General features: G+C 30.4%; 1 long non-coding RNA gene across 1 annotated transcript; it reads right to left on the reverse strand.

Moving 5' to 3' along the window:
- Nucleotides 1–7,164: 7,164 nt before the first annotated feature.
- LOC128041939 (uncharacterized) lies at nt 7,165–8,069 on the reverse strand. Its single transcript, XR_008197094.1, has 2 exons — nt 7,924–8,069; nt 7,165–7,382 (listed from the first exon to the last, which is right to left on the reverse strand). It is a non-coding gene; the product is annotated as an uncharacterized LOC128041939 (long non-coding RNA).
- Nucleotides 8,070–15,192: the final 7,123 nt, after the last annotated feature.

Consider the following 15,192-nt stretch of genomic DNA (forward strand, 5'->3'; position numbering starts at 1 on the left):
AACTCGTGAGCTAGCCATAATTTTTGTATTATGCTGTGATTTCCTATGGAGAAATAAGGAAAGTGAGAGAATGAGAAATAAGGCGGTGAACAGATACCGGTCGCAAAGGGGGAAGAATAGGGAACAATACAATGTGTCAAACTATTTTCGTGCTTGAAACTATTTGATGCTTACTGCTCTTGAATTCCATACATGCCATAAGGCTCAGAACGTTACAAGTCGAAAAGCCCTATGTGATCTAGGTAGACTTATTTATGAATTGACATCATATTAAATAATTGCATTTAAGATTGTTGTATTTTGCTAGGATAATCAAATTACCTGTATAACTTGTTGATGGATCCCTACATTTGAAACTCTTAATGTTTCCATGCTTCGTAATATACTGAACTCAGGTGCTTAATATCAAAAGTGATAAGTCAGCTATATATCATGCCAAGATTATGTGTAAATATGAAATGCCTAGTCATGTGCTCCAAAACTAACATTTGTACCATATTTGCTCAAGGGTCGTGTTTTAATTATTGCTTTTGTTTACTTTGCTTAGGATAAACAATGACTTAAATGTGGGGGAGTTTGGTCTGTCGTAATTCAGTGTAGTAGGTTAAACTAGTTTTCGCACTTGAGGAGCTTAAATACAAGAACTTTTACTATGTTTTAATTAAGTTTTCCTAGTTTCGTTTACATTTAATAAAAGGTTTAATTTGAGTCTTGTCGAAACCAATTTTTATTTTGAAAAAAAACAAAAATTAGTTGTCAATGAAAATTGGAGTCGCCACCAATCTTTTATTGAGGTGTGATTGGATCACCTAAAAAATAGCTTTGGTCTATGAGTTTTAGAAAAATGGATCTGGGAGTCGGTTATGTACGAGGAAGGATTAGCACCCTCGTAACGCCCAAAATTGGTACCTAGTTAATTAATTGGTGTCTTAATGTCGAAAATTTAAAAATATGATCCTGAATAAAAACTTAAAAAATGTTACTTATTAAGACTCTTATCGGAGAAAGAAAACGTCACACCCAATGCGTTAGGGCACAACATTCTAATTCCTCAAAAATGAATTAGTCCCAAATACTCATGTAATAAAATTTAAAAGAATATTCATTTGTTTAAAATTTATAAAGAAATCGCGACCCAATACGTTAGGGCACAATTTCTCAAAATCCTAAACTTGGAATATTTCCTTTGTTATTATTATTTTTAAAAAAATATTTGTCTCGAGAAATCAATACGTCACATCCAGTACGTTAGGATACAACATATTAAATTTCCGACAACAAGCTTTTCATTTTATTTTTTGATTAATGAGCGATTCTCGATTGTTAGATTTAACGAAGAAAATTAGAACCCAATACGTTAGGGCTCAATTTCCTTGAAAATCCTAAATACGAGTATTATCTCAATTTTGAAAATTTTAAAATCGAGTAAAAAATGATGTAATGCTACATTAAGTATAAAATACAATAATAAATACAACAATGGCATAGAAATAAACGAAATTAATGTTCATAAAAAACAACGACATGTAAAGTATCAAATGAACAAAATATAAATGAAAACATAAATCAATAAGCAAATGAAGGAAATAAACAAAAAAAATATAAAGAGAAAAATGTACAAAATATATACATGAAATTATAAAGAATAAAAGACATACACATGAGTTTACATATAAAATTTTGGACTATAGAATTTATAACAAAATATATATAATGCATTTATGAAAATAAAGAAAATATATAAATATACATATATATATATATATTATAACATATGTGTTGAAAATATAAGTTTTATTTAAGCAAATAAAAACATAGACATGTATATATATATATATATATATATATATATATATATATATATATATTCATTAGAAAAATATATAAATACATACATGTACATATATACAAAAGTAAAAAAATTGAAAATAAATATAAAAGTATATATATGCATATAAAAGTTAGGACGTAAAATAAAATTAAAACATATTTATAAAATATATATAAGCATATGTATACTATATATAAAACAATATATATATTACATAAAAACGATGCATGCATGAATATAAAATAAAAATAATAATAATAATGATACAATATTAATGATGCCACATAATAGTATTAATAATATTAAAATAATTAATTTAATAACAAAACTAAAATAACAAATAGAGGATTAAATAGCATCAATAATCAAAGACCAATGAATTTAAAACAAATAGTATAAAAATATATATATAAGGTCAAATAAAATGTAAACAAATTTGAAAATAATGAATTTGAAAATGAATAATCGGGAAAAGAGATTTGAAATCAACAATATACAAATCAATAAATAAATTATACACAAATCAACAAAATAAGAACGCAAGAGAGAGAGAAATTTGAGTAAATACTCTTAAGAATTATTATTACTCCCCACTTCCGTCCTTTACAATGAAGGGAGAGGCATCTATTTATAGTTGAGCCTCCCCAAATCCAATAGTACAGATTAATTACATCAACGGCTAAGATTAAAAGGTATCTACAAATTAAATCTCTAAGATTACAAAATCATATCTTCTAAGATTGCATATCATATCTAAGATTACATATCATATCTAAGATTGCATATCCTTGAAGATTATGTTTCCATATGCATCAAGCTTGTAGATAGACCTTCAACCTTTTCAAGTAATGGCCATGCCGATCGGGCCAAACGATATAATTTTGGACTTTGTTTTATTATTTTGGGTTTATTATTTTTTTATGAGCCGGGCTAAATTGGCCTATTACAAGTCTTTTATTGACTTTAGGGGTGGAATGAGGCCTAACGGTGAGCTAATATACTTTGTGAGTGTGTAGAAGACCATTAGAAGGCGTCCCAACTCAATACTAGTCGTTTTACAGCACAGGGAGTTTGATGTCGCAATATAGGGAGCAAAAATCAAGAATTTCAAAACTGCCTTTAGTGTCATGACACAACTAAGGGATGTCGCGACACACCTTTGAAGCTAACCTGAAGAGGAGCATATTGCCTTCGATGTCGCGACACAGGCACTAGGGTGTCGCGACACCGGTCCTATATGTGAAATACTTATAAGCTAATGGTGTTTTGGTCTATACAATCAAATATTAAACACGAGAGCGTCAGCTGACCTAGGGTTGAGGACGACGACAACCTAACTCTATAAATAGACACATTTAACACTTGTCAAGGACAACATTTCATATTGTGTAAGTTTCTTTATAGTTTTAGTTTTTAGTTTTTCCCTTTTTTTAAGTTTTAAGTTATTTTCAGTTTTGCGTTTTTTGGGAGATCTAATTTGTGGAATTCGATCAACTCTTTGTGGATTTTGTGCTTCAGTTAAATACAATTCAGGATTCTCTTAAACCTTTGTCTCTTGAATTGTTATTAATGTTCATATCTTACATCAAGTTTATTATGTTTTTGAGATCCATGAGGAGCTAATCATCTTATAGGGGATTAGTAAGTGGATGTATGATTAATTGATTGTTGTGTGGGGCTTTCTTAGTGGATCAGCTGTTTGGGAGAGGAAGAATTTAAAACCTAGACTTGACGACCCTATGAAGTCATCAAGACAGGAATTAACCCAAAATTGGTGTGGCCTATCTGTAAACACCTTAACCCCGAATTGATCTAGACTGTGAGGTCGAGAGAAAAGTAGTTCTTGCTGACTCGTTATTCTAGTGGAAGATCGAGAGATCCTGCTAGGGTAACAACTAGTTGATTGAATAGGGAACCCAAAGTAACAGTTAGTTATGGTTACCGAAGTGAGCTAGTCACCCATGCTTAGATCTGATTCAATTTCCATAGCAAATTTCCATTTATATTATTATATTATTATATTCTTAATTAAAAAAATTACCAAAAATCTTTCTTTATGTTTAGTTGTAATATAATTTATTTAAAGTACTAATTAGATCTATTTGTGCTTAGGTTAGGATTAATTTAGTGCTTGCCTCCCTTGGGTACGATCCTCAGAGTACTCACTTACTTCGTTGTAACTATATTACAACCTGACCCGTATACTTGCGGACACCCTATTTGATATATTTTGTGTAGGATTTCTACTCTGGATGTTGGTACGTCCTGAGGCAGGTAATAATCTTTAGTCTGAACTGTCTTTAAGGCTTACATTTTTTCTCTAGGAAGTTGCTTTTTTCTGTTTGTTATTTTCCCTTGCTTTCTTCAAATCAATGTTCTTAGCTTTAAAGATAGAAGATGAATTGTTTGACAGAGACATCTGAAATTGAATTTTTGCTCTTAATTTTCATAAATACATTACTATTTCGTACAATAACCTTCAAATTCTTTTCTAGGGTGGCTTCAACCTGATCTAGTGAAAGCCAATATTATCAAATTTTATTGTGTTTTAGAGCTTAGACATTTATTTTATGGTTTGATTGCATTGAAATTATAGTTATCGCATATATAGATTCAGAAGAGTGAAGAAGACAGGGGTAGGAAAAAGAAAAAGAAAAGAAAGAAAATAAAATAAAATAATAACAAAAAGAAAAAGAAAGATGTATGGACATTGGAAAACTTTTGGGGGGGTTTGACAAAAGAAAGAAAGAAGAAAGATGAAGTATAGGAGCAACTCGGAAAAAGAAAAAGAAAAATAAGAAAAGAAAAGAAAAATGGGAGATGAGGGAAAATAAAAAGAAAAAATGAGGTACAAGAGGACACCAAATGGAAGCGTGTGATTGGTCAACGCTGCCACGTCAGCAAAATTTAACGTCGTTAGTCTCAGGTATCAATATAGTGGACGGAAAAAAGATCAGGAAGCAATCTAGGACAAAATAAAATAATAAGTACCAATATGGGAGAAGTGGACAAGTTCGGATACCAATTTTATATTTAGTCCTTTTTTTATAAGTTTTTTTTGAAACTAAATAGTCTTTATGTTCATTTTGCAATTTGTAGAGACTAATCTTTTTGAGATTCGTAACTACCCCTCCAAAGTTTAAACTCTCTCAAATTCTTCCATTTGGAATATTATGTGACTTACCATTACATTCAAGGTTTGTGCATAACTATTTCTTTGCCCTCTCGCACATTGTCATCTTTAATGGCCCCTCCACCACATCCTTAAGCTCGTCAATGCACATTTCCTCATCAATCAAAATTGTATTCATGTTGTCTAAACATTCTCCATTTGGAACCTAAAAGGTTCGCTGATTAGCTTTGTATCAACTTCACTTGTGAAGTTGGAGATTTAAGTTGCTAATTTAACGGTGTTAATATAAATGATCTATTTGAAAAGTTGAGATTTAGTTAACAATATATATTGTAAGTTGCCCAGTTTTTTTTCAATGCAAAACTTTTTACCACACATTTTTATTTAATAAGATAGGTTCTTGATAGGGTCGATCTACATAGCATAACATAACTTACCATCTTTCCTACTTTTTCAATCGCAACAAACACTCATTGGAATGGTTAAATTGAATATGGAAAAATATGAATATTTATTATCATTATTATTAAATTGGAGTGGGTGACAACAAAGACAAGAAAACCCAAGTCAAAAGGTTGTCGGTGTCATTAAAACAAAAACAGAAATATGTTACTTTATTTATTATTATAATAATACTAAATTAATAAATATGTCCTCCACAAACCCTAACAAATCATCACGTCATGGACAAAAGAAGAAACTTTAATAGATATTATTAAATGAATTATTTAAGATAATGCTTGCATTATTAAGTAAGGAAAATAGTACTAATTACATTCTTTACGTATTAACTAACATCGCTAAATAGTAATTAATATTTTCATAAATAAATAGAATCCGCTAACAACTAAATTCTAAATTTTAAATTTCAAAATTTCTCAATTCAATCTTCAAATTAACATATCGTTTTGATAAAATAGTTTTATTAATTTAGTAATGATGGCTCGACTGATGAAAAAATAGATATTATGACAGTTTAGTTTGAAAGTTCAATTATAACATTTTAAAAGCTTAAAATCAATTTGAATTTAACACATAGTTTGAGCATGTTAGTGCAATGCTGTAACAATTGATTCTTTGAAAAATTAGTTTTTTTTAAGGTGTTTTACTTTCTTTATTTAAAAAATTCCTCTAATTTCATCATTATTATTCACCCAAATATTAAATTTTAAACACAATTAATTGTACATGCCACATCATCTCCACTAATCTATATTCCATATTGGTCAAATAGTCGTCACCAAATTATTTTAGTTTATTGTTAAAATTTTCTTTTTGTTCTTTTACTATATTTATTGTAAACAAGAACCATAAAATTTAACATCATTTGCACTTCATCTCTTTTTTTGAATGCTCACCTCAGCTATGGGAGAAAAGGGAAAGAAAACTCAAGGTCAACGACAGCTTTGGATGGACCTAATGTAATCCCAGCATGCTATTACGGATTTCCAGCTTCCTTATGTACTTTTTGGTCAAATGATAATCCTAGTACAAGATCTTTTAGGTGAAAAAACTATGGGGATTGATTTAGGACTTCTTGCAAATTCTTTAGCATGTTTGATCCTCCACTAAGTCCATATTCAAGAGCTTTTCTTATTTTTAAAAGGAAAATTCACTACACCAAAACAGGTTTTTAGCGGCGCTTTTTTAGACCTTTAGCCGCGCTTTTAGAAGTGCCGCAAAAAACGCCGCTAATGAAAGCGTCGCTAACTTTAACGGCGTTTCCAAAAATAAACGCCGCTAAAGATCATGACCTTTAGCGGCGTTTGTGGGTAAAGCGCCGCTAAAGACCATGACCTTTAGCGGCGCATTTCTACAAACGCCGCTAAAGAACATGACCTTTAGCGGCACTTTTCCCACAAACGCCGCTAACTATAGGTCATAACTTTTAGTGGCGCTTATATTATAAACGCCGCTATAAAAATGACTTTTAGCGATGCTTTTTCACAAACGCCACTAAAAACATAACTTCTAAAAAAATTTTATTTAAATAATATTTATTTCTATGATAAATATTATATAATGTTTTATTTTGATATTTAAACTTTAAACTATATACTTTTAAGGATAAAAAATTTAATTAAATTAAATTTTCTATTAAAATTTTAACTTTAAAGGTAAATATAAAATTAATGAATTTAAATTTAGAATTAAAATATTATGTTCAAACTCATATGATCTATATTAACTCGGCCAAATATAAAAGAAGCTACAAAACATGTAATAATTAACAATCATGGTTAAAGAAGCTAGTATATAAGGTAGCTACAAAACCCTGTTTCAATAACACCTAATTCAAGTTCCGACTAAGATAAACGACCATGGAATGCAACATTAAATAACACTCTACTTGAAGAAGTGCTAAGCCTTGGCTTTTCCAGCTTGAAGAGATTGAATCCTCCACTACACCTTCAATATCTAAAGGGTGCAAAACCAAATGATCAGATAAACCAACAAACTTGGCAAACAACAGAGATGTTAAAAATAAAAAATATATATAGCCATTAAGGCTCAAAAAATAAATATAACAAACAATTATGTGCAGCTTTAGTAGCAAGTTGAACCATACTAACAAACAATCTCAATCATAGCTCTTCCATGTGTCACAAATAGGCATTCTTTCTAATGATTGTCTAAACTATTCAATTTTTAACAAGGAACAATAGTATTAATTTGCAAAAGCGTAGCGAAACATCTTTGCACTACTACTGTTTAACGTTATATAGAAATGTCTTATATAGCATAAAAGAGAACTAAGGCACAGAAAAAAGAAGAACACCATAATAATTAAATTGATCATTGATATATTCAATTTTTCCAAGTTTTTCCATGAATCTGAAGGGTCATAACTCTATACCCATCATGTCCAAACATGATTCCAACATTGGTGCCAGACTCAAGTATTTCAAGAAAAATAAAAAATCGTAGCAACATTGGCCAACAGAAGGGATAATTATACCTTGGTGAAGCAGTATATCGCCGCTCGTCTTGTTAGCCAACATAGCAAGTGGAGCTTGTGTGTTGCCTTCCTCATCAAAGACAGCCCTTGTCCCCACAGGCCTATGAACATTGATCTTCAGCTTTTTTTTCTTCAAGATCCGTGTTCTTGACTGAAAATAAGAAAACCACTCAAAAAGCGATTTCAAGTAATGGACTACAAATAAAACAAATCATTAAGGTAAAACTACCCGGGGCATACATAATTGACTAATGTAAAACGATCTACCTATTCCCGAAAAAGAAAAACTAGAATCGTGCAAGTTACCACATAACCGGGTAAGCTTACGAGCCAAAGCAACTATATAAAAGAATTTACCATTTAACCTACTAGTACATAAATGAAATTATTTTTCATTATTGCAACTAATATAATCATAAATAATTTAAGAAAACAACTAAAACAACTCTTATCTACCTAAAGCATAAGAATTCAAAATCTTTTAGATTATTTGATAAATAAAATATTTTATCTTTCTTGCCAATAAAATAAAATAAAAAACAAGAATCAAATTAGTTCAACCCCAAGTCTTTAGTCAAATTTAATTAAACCTCAAGTTCTTTGTCAAAAGAAAAGAATACATATAAAAAACCAAGAAAACACATACCTAGTTTGATTGGCAAAACTTCGTTTTCTTTGGTAGGCGGCCATTGGGAAGATTAACAATTAATTAAGAAGATGAAAAGAGATAGACCTTGAAGAGTTTTTGCAAGCAAATTGATTAAACTTCTTCTATGTTCTAATTTTTTGATATTCGATTCTTGTTTTTTATTTTATTTTATTTTCATATGGAATATTATTATTTGAAGTACAAAATGTTTTCAGGCAGTACAGAGAAACCCTTATCTACCTAAAGCATAAGAATTCAAACAAAGGAACTGAGCTTCACTGATTATGTATAATTAACATATAAAATAGTACAAATTAAAACTAAAAAAAATATTAACATATAAAATAAAAAAAATTAAATAAAAAGTTTTTCTTTAATCATGTGAGCCAGTCACCCAATAAAACACAATTTACTTTTTCATACCTACTTACTGCTTACAGCTACTACTTTCTTTCTTTTTTTCCTTTCAAATCTTACAGACAGCTACTAATTGAAGGTTGAATAATGCAACTAACAAACATAAATAATAATTAAATCGATTAACCAATTCCATGCTGTGGTGCAAGTCCAGTGGCCACATACTTGCATGAATTGTTTACATTTTTCATTAAGTATTTAATTTCTAGATATTTTTCACTTGGATGAAAATTTCACTTCAATTTTTGTAAGAATCATTTACCAAGTTCACACATATATTGCTTGAATGAACCAATAATGAAAGACACACAGTTAACAAAGTTCACGATTACCATTAAGCATTAAATTACATGTAATTTATAATAAAATGTTTGAATTTGAGAGTATATCATGTTGGTTTTCTCTATTTTTGTTTCTCCCAAAGAGCAGAGATCAAATATTACCTTATTTCATTATGATGGTTCTGCTTCATGCTTACCTTTTCGAAAGGAGCTGATGCATTTATGGAAGGACTTGGAAGTCTTTGTGTCTTGTTGTATAATTCGACCATGTGAAATTTCACCTGAGTAAGATAAAATAAAGGAATTGTCCCATCTATAAATCAAACTTGAAATGATATTCACATTTTTCAGTAGATAACATAATTTCTTTCCCATTCTTCAGACCACATGCCATAAGTCAGAAACATAACCATCGTAGTTACCTTTGGTAACAGGTTCCTCTGTCAATCCAGCAGACTGCATTTCTAATATACAGACTTCAGGCTCCGTTTATCAATAAGTTGGAAGGATTATCAAAGAAAGGCTAAAAGAAAAATAAGGCATGCAAAGATTTAATCACTTACAGCAAACTGGTTAGTTAAATCCTGATGCTGAAGAAGCTCCCACTAAACTCCGATACTGCAAAAGGATAAACACTCATCATTTTAGAAGATGAGTAGTGAATAAAATGTTTGAGACTATTTTGCATAAAGCGCTCCATTTCCATGAAATAAAATAAGGAACTAGAATACAACACTAACCATGGTAAAAAATCAGAACAAGGCAGGCATATAGCTACAGAGTAGCCATCACACATGGCAGATATGCTTCAAGGAGCAAGCTTTAAATCAAACATATTAATTATAAACACTAAAACACTACCATGATAGGGTTTTAGCAGCATTTTTTGTGGCGTTTTAACAACAAACGCCGCTAAAAATCCAGCATTAGCGGCGACCTTCGACAAACGCCGCTAAAGCACACCATTAGCGGCGCATTATACAAAGCGCCGCAAAAATCTTAACCAAAACGCATCGTTTTGGGTTGAGGTATATTAGAATTAGTGGCGCTTAAGGATAAATGCCGCTAAAGCACACCATTAGCGGCGCATTAGAGAGAGCGCCGCAAAAATCATAACCAAAACGCATCGTTCTGGGTTGAGGTATTTTAGAATTAGTGGCGCTTAAGTAAAAACGCCGCTAAAGTAGACCATTAGCGGCGCATAATACAAAGCGCCGCAAAAAATCTTAACCAAAACGCATCGTTCTGGGTTGATGTAATTTAGAATTACTGGCGCTTAACTAAAAACGCCGCGGAAGCACACCATTAGCGGCGCATCGTACAAAGCGACGCAAAAAGTCTTAACCAAAACGCATCGTTCTGGGTTGATGTATTTTAGAATTAGTGGCGCTTGACTAAAAACGCCGGAAAAGCACACCATTAGCGGCGCATCATTCAAAGCGCCGCAAAAAATCTTAACCAAAACGCATCGTTTTGGGTTGAGGTATTTTAGATTTAGTGGCGCTTAAGGATAAATGCCGCTAAAGAACACAATTAGAGGCGCATTATTCAAAGCGCCGCAAGAAAACTTAACCAAAACGCGTCGTTTTTGGTTGAGGTATTTTAGAATTAGTGGCGCTATAGTAAAACGCCGCTAAAGTACATCATTAGCGGCGCATTATACTGAGCGCCGCGAATAAATCTTAACCAAAATGCATCATTTTAAACCGAAACGTAACGTTTTGTCTTGAGATATAGCGCCATTAGCGGCGTGTTATTTGGAAACGCCACAAAAATTGAGCAACACAACCTCTTCTTTTGTTGAGCATTAGAGGCATTAGAGGTGTAAGGATAATGGTTTATTGTTTAAGGGTTTGATTTTAAGGGTTAGGAGTTTAGGGTTTATGGTTTATGTCTTGTGATTTAGGGTTTCCTAAATAGATATAACTTAGAGGTTTAGGGATTACGATTTACAGGCCATGGTTTAAGGGTTGGGGTTTATTGTATAGGTGTTATGGGTTAATGGTTAAGGGTTAGAGGTTTAGGGTTTATAGTTTATATTTTATGAGTTAAGGTTTAGGGTTTACGGATTTAGGGCTTAAAGATTATGGTTTGTGTACGGTTTGTGGTTCAAGTGTTGGGGTTTAAGGTTAAGGGTTTCGATGTGTTAGGGTTGTTAGTTCATGTTTACGGTATAGGTTTAGGGGACAAGGGTGAAGGGTGAAGGGTTAAGGGTACTTGGTTTAATGGTTTGAGTTTAAGGTTTAGAGGTTGGAGATTAAGGGATAGGGGTTTAGGGGTTAAGGTATAAGGGATGGTTTTAAGGTTTGTGGACTAGGGATTATGGGTTTAGAGATTGGGGTTTAGGGGTTGGGGCTAAGGTTTAAGGTTTAAGTGTTAAAGGGTTTAGGGTTTTAGAGTAAGTGGTTTAAGGTTTTTTGGTTAAAGGTATTGAGAGTTTAGGGTTTAGAATAATTAGTGTTTTTTAATTTACATATTAAATAATTTATTTTATAATTGATCAAAACATAATATTAATTTTATTATATTAAAATTTATATTACTTAAATCTACAAAAATTAGGTATTTAAAATTGATATGAATTATGTAAAAATTAAATTTATAATTGTAAAAAGATGGGAAGATTAGTGGCGTTTTTATATAAAGCGCCACAGTATGTAGGCAATAGCGGCATTTTTACCAAAACGCCACTATTAACTATTAAATTCTTTCAAAACGGTGCAGTTTTTCTTCAGAAATTTAGGGTTTTTCTGGCCTTTTTTGATAAACGCCGCAAATGTTATGCAATTAGTGGCGTTTTTTAATTAGCGCCACAAAAATTGGAATTTAAACGTCGTCGTTTTACTTAATAGTGTCTGTTGTTCCAATTCTAATACTCTCCCACCCCGACTCTCCCTCCATCTTTCTTCTCTCCTGCAAATCCCTAAACCTTTCACCTTTTCAACGGCGATTTCCCCTCTTCTCATTGAATATCGGTTCTCGTCTGAAATGTTGGTAAAAAATTTGAAATCCTAATTTCTCCGTTGACTCCGTATATGGCTGTTCATTTTTATGTTTGATTTTTCTTTCTGTAATGCCCGCTTTGTTTTTCCTTTCTCTTTAAATTCCAGAGACCATTCACCCCTTCAACGACGATTTCCCCTCTTTTCGATCGAATATTGCTTCTCATCTGGGCTGACTGGTAAAAATCTATCCAAATCCCTAATTTATTCGTTGAATACGTATATGGCTATTCATTTTTCTGTTTGATTTTTTCTTTCTCTAATGCTCGCACAAATTTCCTTTCTCTTTAAATTCTGTGTTGCTTCTGTTGCTATATGTAGGCCATTCAACTTGGGCATTCCAATTGTTGCTCTTATTTTCAACGAGTGAAGTCGTCTGCTGTTCATTACAGTTAAGGTAAGTTCGTTATCTATTTCTTGCATTATTCGGTATGTTAGATGTTTTCTGGGTCTTCAATCTAATTGCAGTTAAGGACAATGAAACATGGATGCCTAAGTTGATAGCAGCAGCTAGCTGTTCTTAACTTTGTATGTCAAAAGATGCAATTATAGTAGTATTTACCCTTCAAAGTCATGTTTTCTGTTGTAATTACAGAATAAGGCCATTAAAGTCAGCAATGTTTGTTTAGAAGCAACCGAGAATTGTTTTCCTTTTCTGCTGATATTGAATATGTTTGAAATGCATAGGTTGAAATTCAAATAATTTAGATGATGGTGAATAATTTAAAAATATATATGCATATATTCCTCGTTGTATAATCATGATTCATGAAAATGATAAGAGAGATTGTGTGACTATCTAATAGCTAGCTATATCCGTAATTGGTAAAGATGGTCCAAGTGAGACAACTTGTGAAAGCCAAAAATTATTTCAATGTTTTAGAACTTCCCCATTTCTTTTGTTAGTATTTCTTTTTTTTCTTCCGATTGCCTCTATTCCCAGGGTTCCAATTTGCATCCACATTTTATCTATTTATGACCATTAAACTCAATACGTGAAGAAAGTTCAAAATGGACCTGCAATTATAAATGTACTCAAATGATGGGTATCCTCTACAGTCATCTATTTCCATTAAAATTATAACCAATGAATGGGCTTTTTTGGACTGAACTTTTAGGCTCACCATTTTCTACTGGAACAAATTTAGACCCAAAAGTGGGGAAGATCATGTCATAGAAGGCCCAAAATATATTTCTTTATTGTTCACGTTTCAATTTTGGGATAATCTAAATTATTTGCTCGGACTCACGTAGATTTTTGTTTATAATGTGAATATTTGATGGTTATATCTTCCAATTTCTATTTTATGATTTCATAATACTGTATTTATTTATATTACGATTTTGTTGCTGGTCTTACATTATATTATCACAAAAGTATAATTTTATCATGTATCATTTTGTTGCTGGTCATATATATACTCTTTGTTTGTTTCCTAGCAATCAATTGTGCCAAAAGCATAATATATTTAGTTCTGCAATATTATATCGTAAATATTAAAATATTAGACCATGAATATTATATCGTAAATATTTAAATTTATATTCTTTTATATATTACACACATTAATATGGGCATTTTAACCTATATTTCATTTTTGTAATAGTAACATTTTAAAATTAAAAAGATTTGTAAATGATAATTTAATATCTATTAAAACCAATATTTTAATATATCACCCCATATATGGTATGGGTACATAACCTATATTTAAAACTTATTACTATAAAATTTGTAAGTTTTCAAAATAATTGTAAATATTGTTTTAATATCTATATAAGTTTTCTAAATAAGTTTTCTAAATTTATTTGTATTAAAATTTATTAGTATTAAATTTACTTGTTTTCTAAATAAGTGTTCTAAATTTGGGAGAAATAAAATTTGTAAGTTTTCAAAATAATTGTAAATATTGTTTTAATATCTATATAAGTTTTCTAAATTTATAAGTTTTCTAAATAAGTTTTCTAAATTTATTTGTATTAAAATTTATTAGTATTAAATTTACTTGTTTTCTAAATAAGTGTTCTAAATTTGGGAGAAATAAAATTTGTAAGTTTTCAAAATAATTGTAAATATTGTTTTAATATCTATATAAGTTTTCTAAATTTATAAGTTTTCTAAATAAGTTTTCTAAATTTATTTGTATTAAAATTTATTAGTATTAAATTTACTTAGTTTTCTAAATAAGTGTTCTAAATTTGGGAGAAATAAAATATATGTGTATTAAGTTACATAACTTACATAAATTAAATAACTTACATAACTTACATAAACTTGCATAAATTAAATAATTTACATAACTTACATAAATTAAATAATTTAAATAATTGACATAAATTCCGTGGACTTACATAACTTACATAAACTTGCATAAATTAAATAACTTACATAAACTAAATAACTTAAATTAAATTAAATAACTTACATAACTTACATAAACTTGCATAAATTAAATTACTTACATAACTTACATAAATTAAATAACTTAAATAATTGACATAAATTCGTGGACTTACATAACTTACATAAACTTGCATAAATTAAATAACTTACATAAACTAAATAACTTACATATCTTACATAAATTAAATAACTTACATAACTTACATAATACATAAAAATATATCATATCACAAATTATTCAATTAAAATGTATATATCATATGATATATATTTAAAAAAGCTCATTTGGTGTTACCACTAAACAACTTACCCTTGTAATTTCTGGTGCAAATCAGACATCAAGAAAAAAGAAATGGACCGGTCTTGGATGAATTTGTCAAGGGTAAGCGACGGTTATCGAAATGGAGTTCAGACATTTCTAAATTTTGCATTTCAATATGCAAGCCAGGAGAACATGATTATTTGCCCGTGTAAGAAGTGTGTCAACATAAACTGGCATTATCGTGAAGTTGTATA

The sequence above is a fragment of the Gossypium raimondii genome, chromosome 6 (genome assembly GCF_025698545.1).
Source record: "Gossypium raimondii isolate GPD5lz chromosome 6, ASM2569854v1, whole genome shotgun sequence".
NCBI classification, from domain to species: Eukaryota; Viridiplantae; Streptophyta; class Magnoliopsida; order Malvales; family Malvaceae; genus Gossypium; species Gossypium raimondii.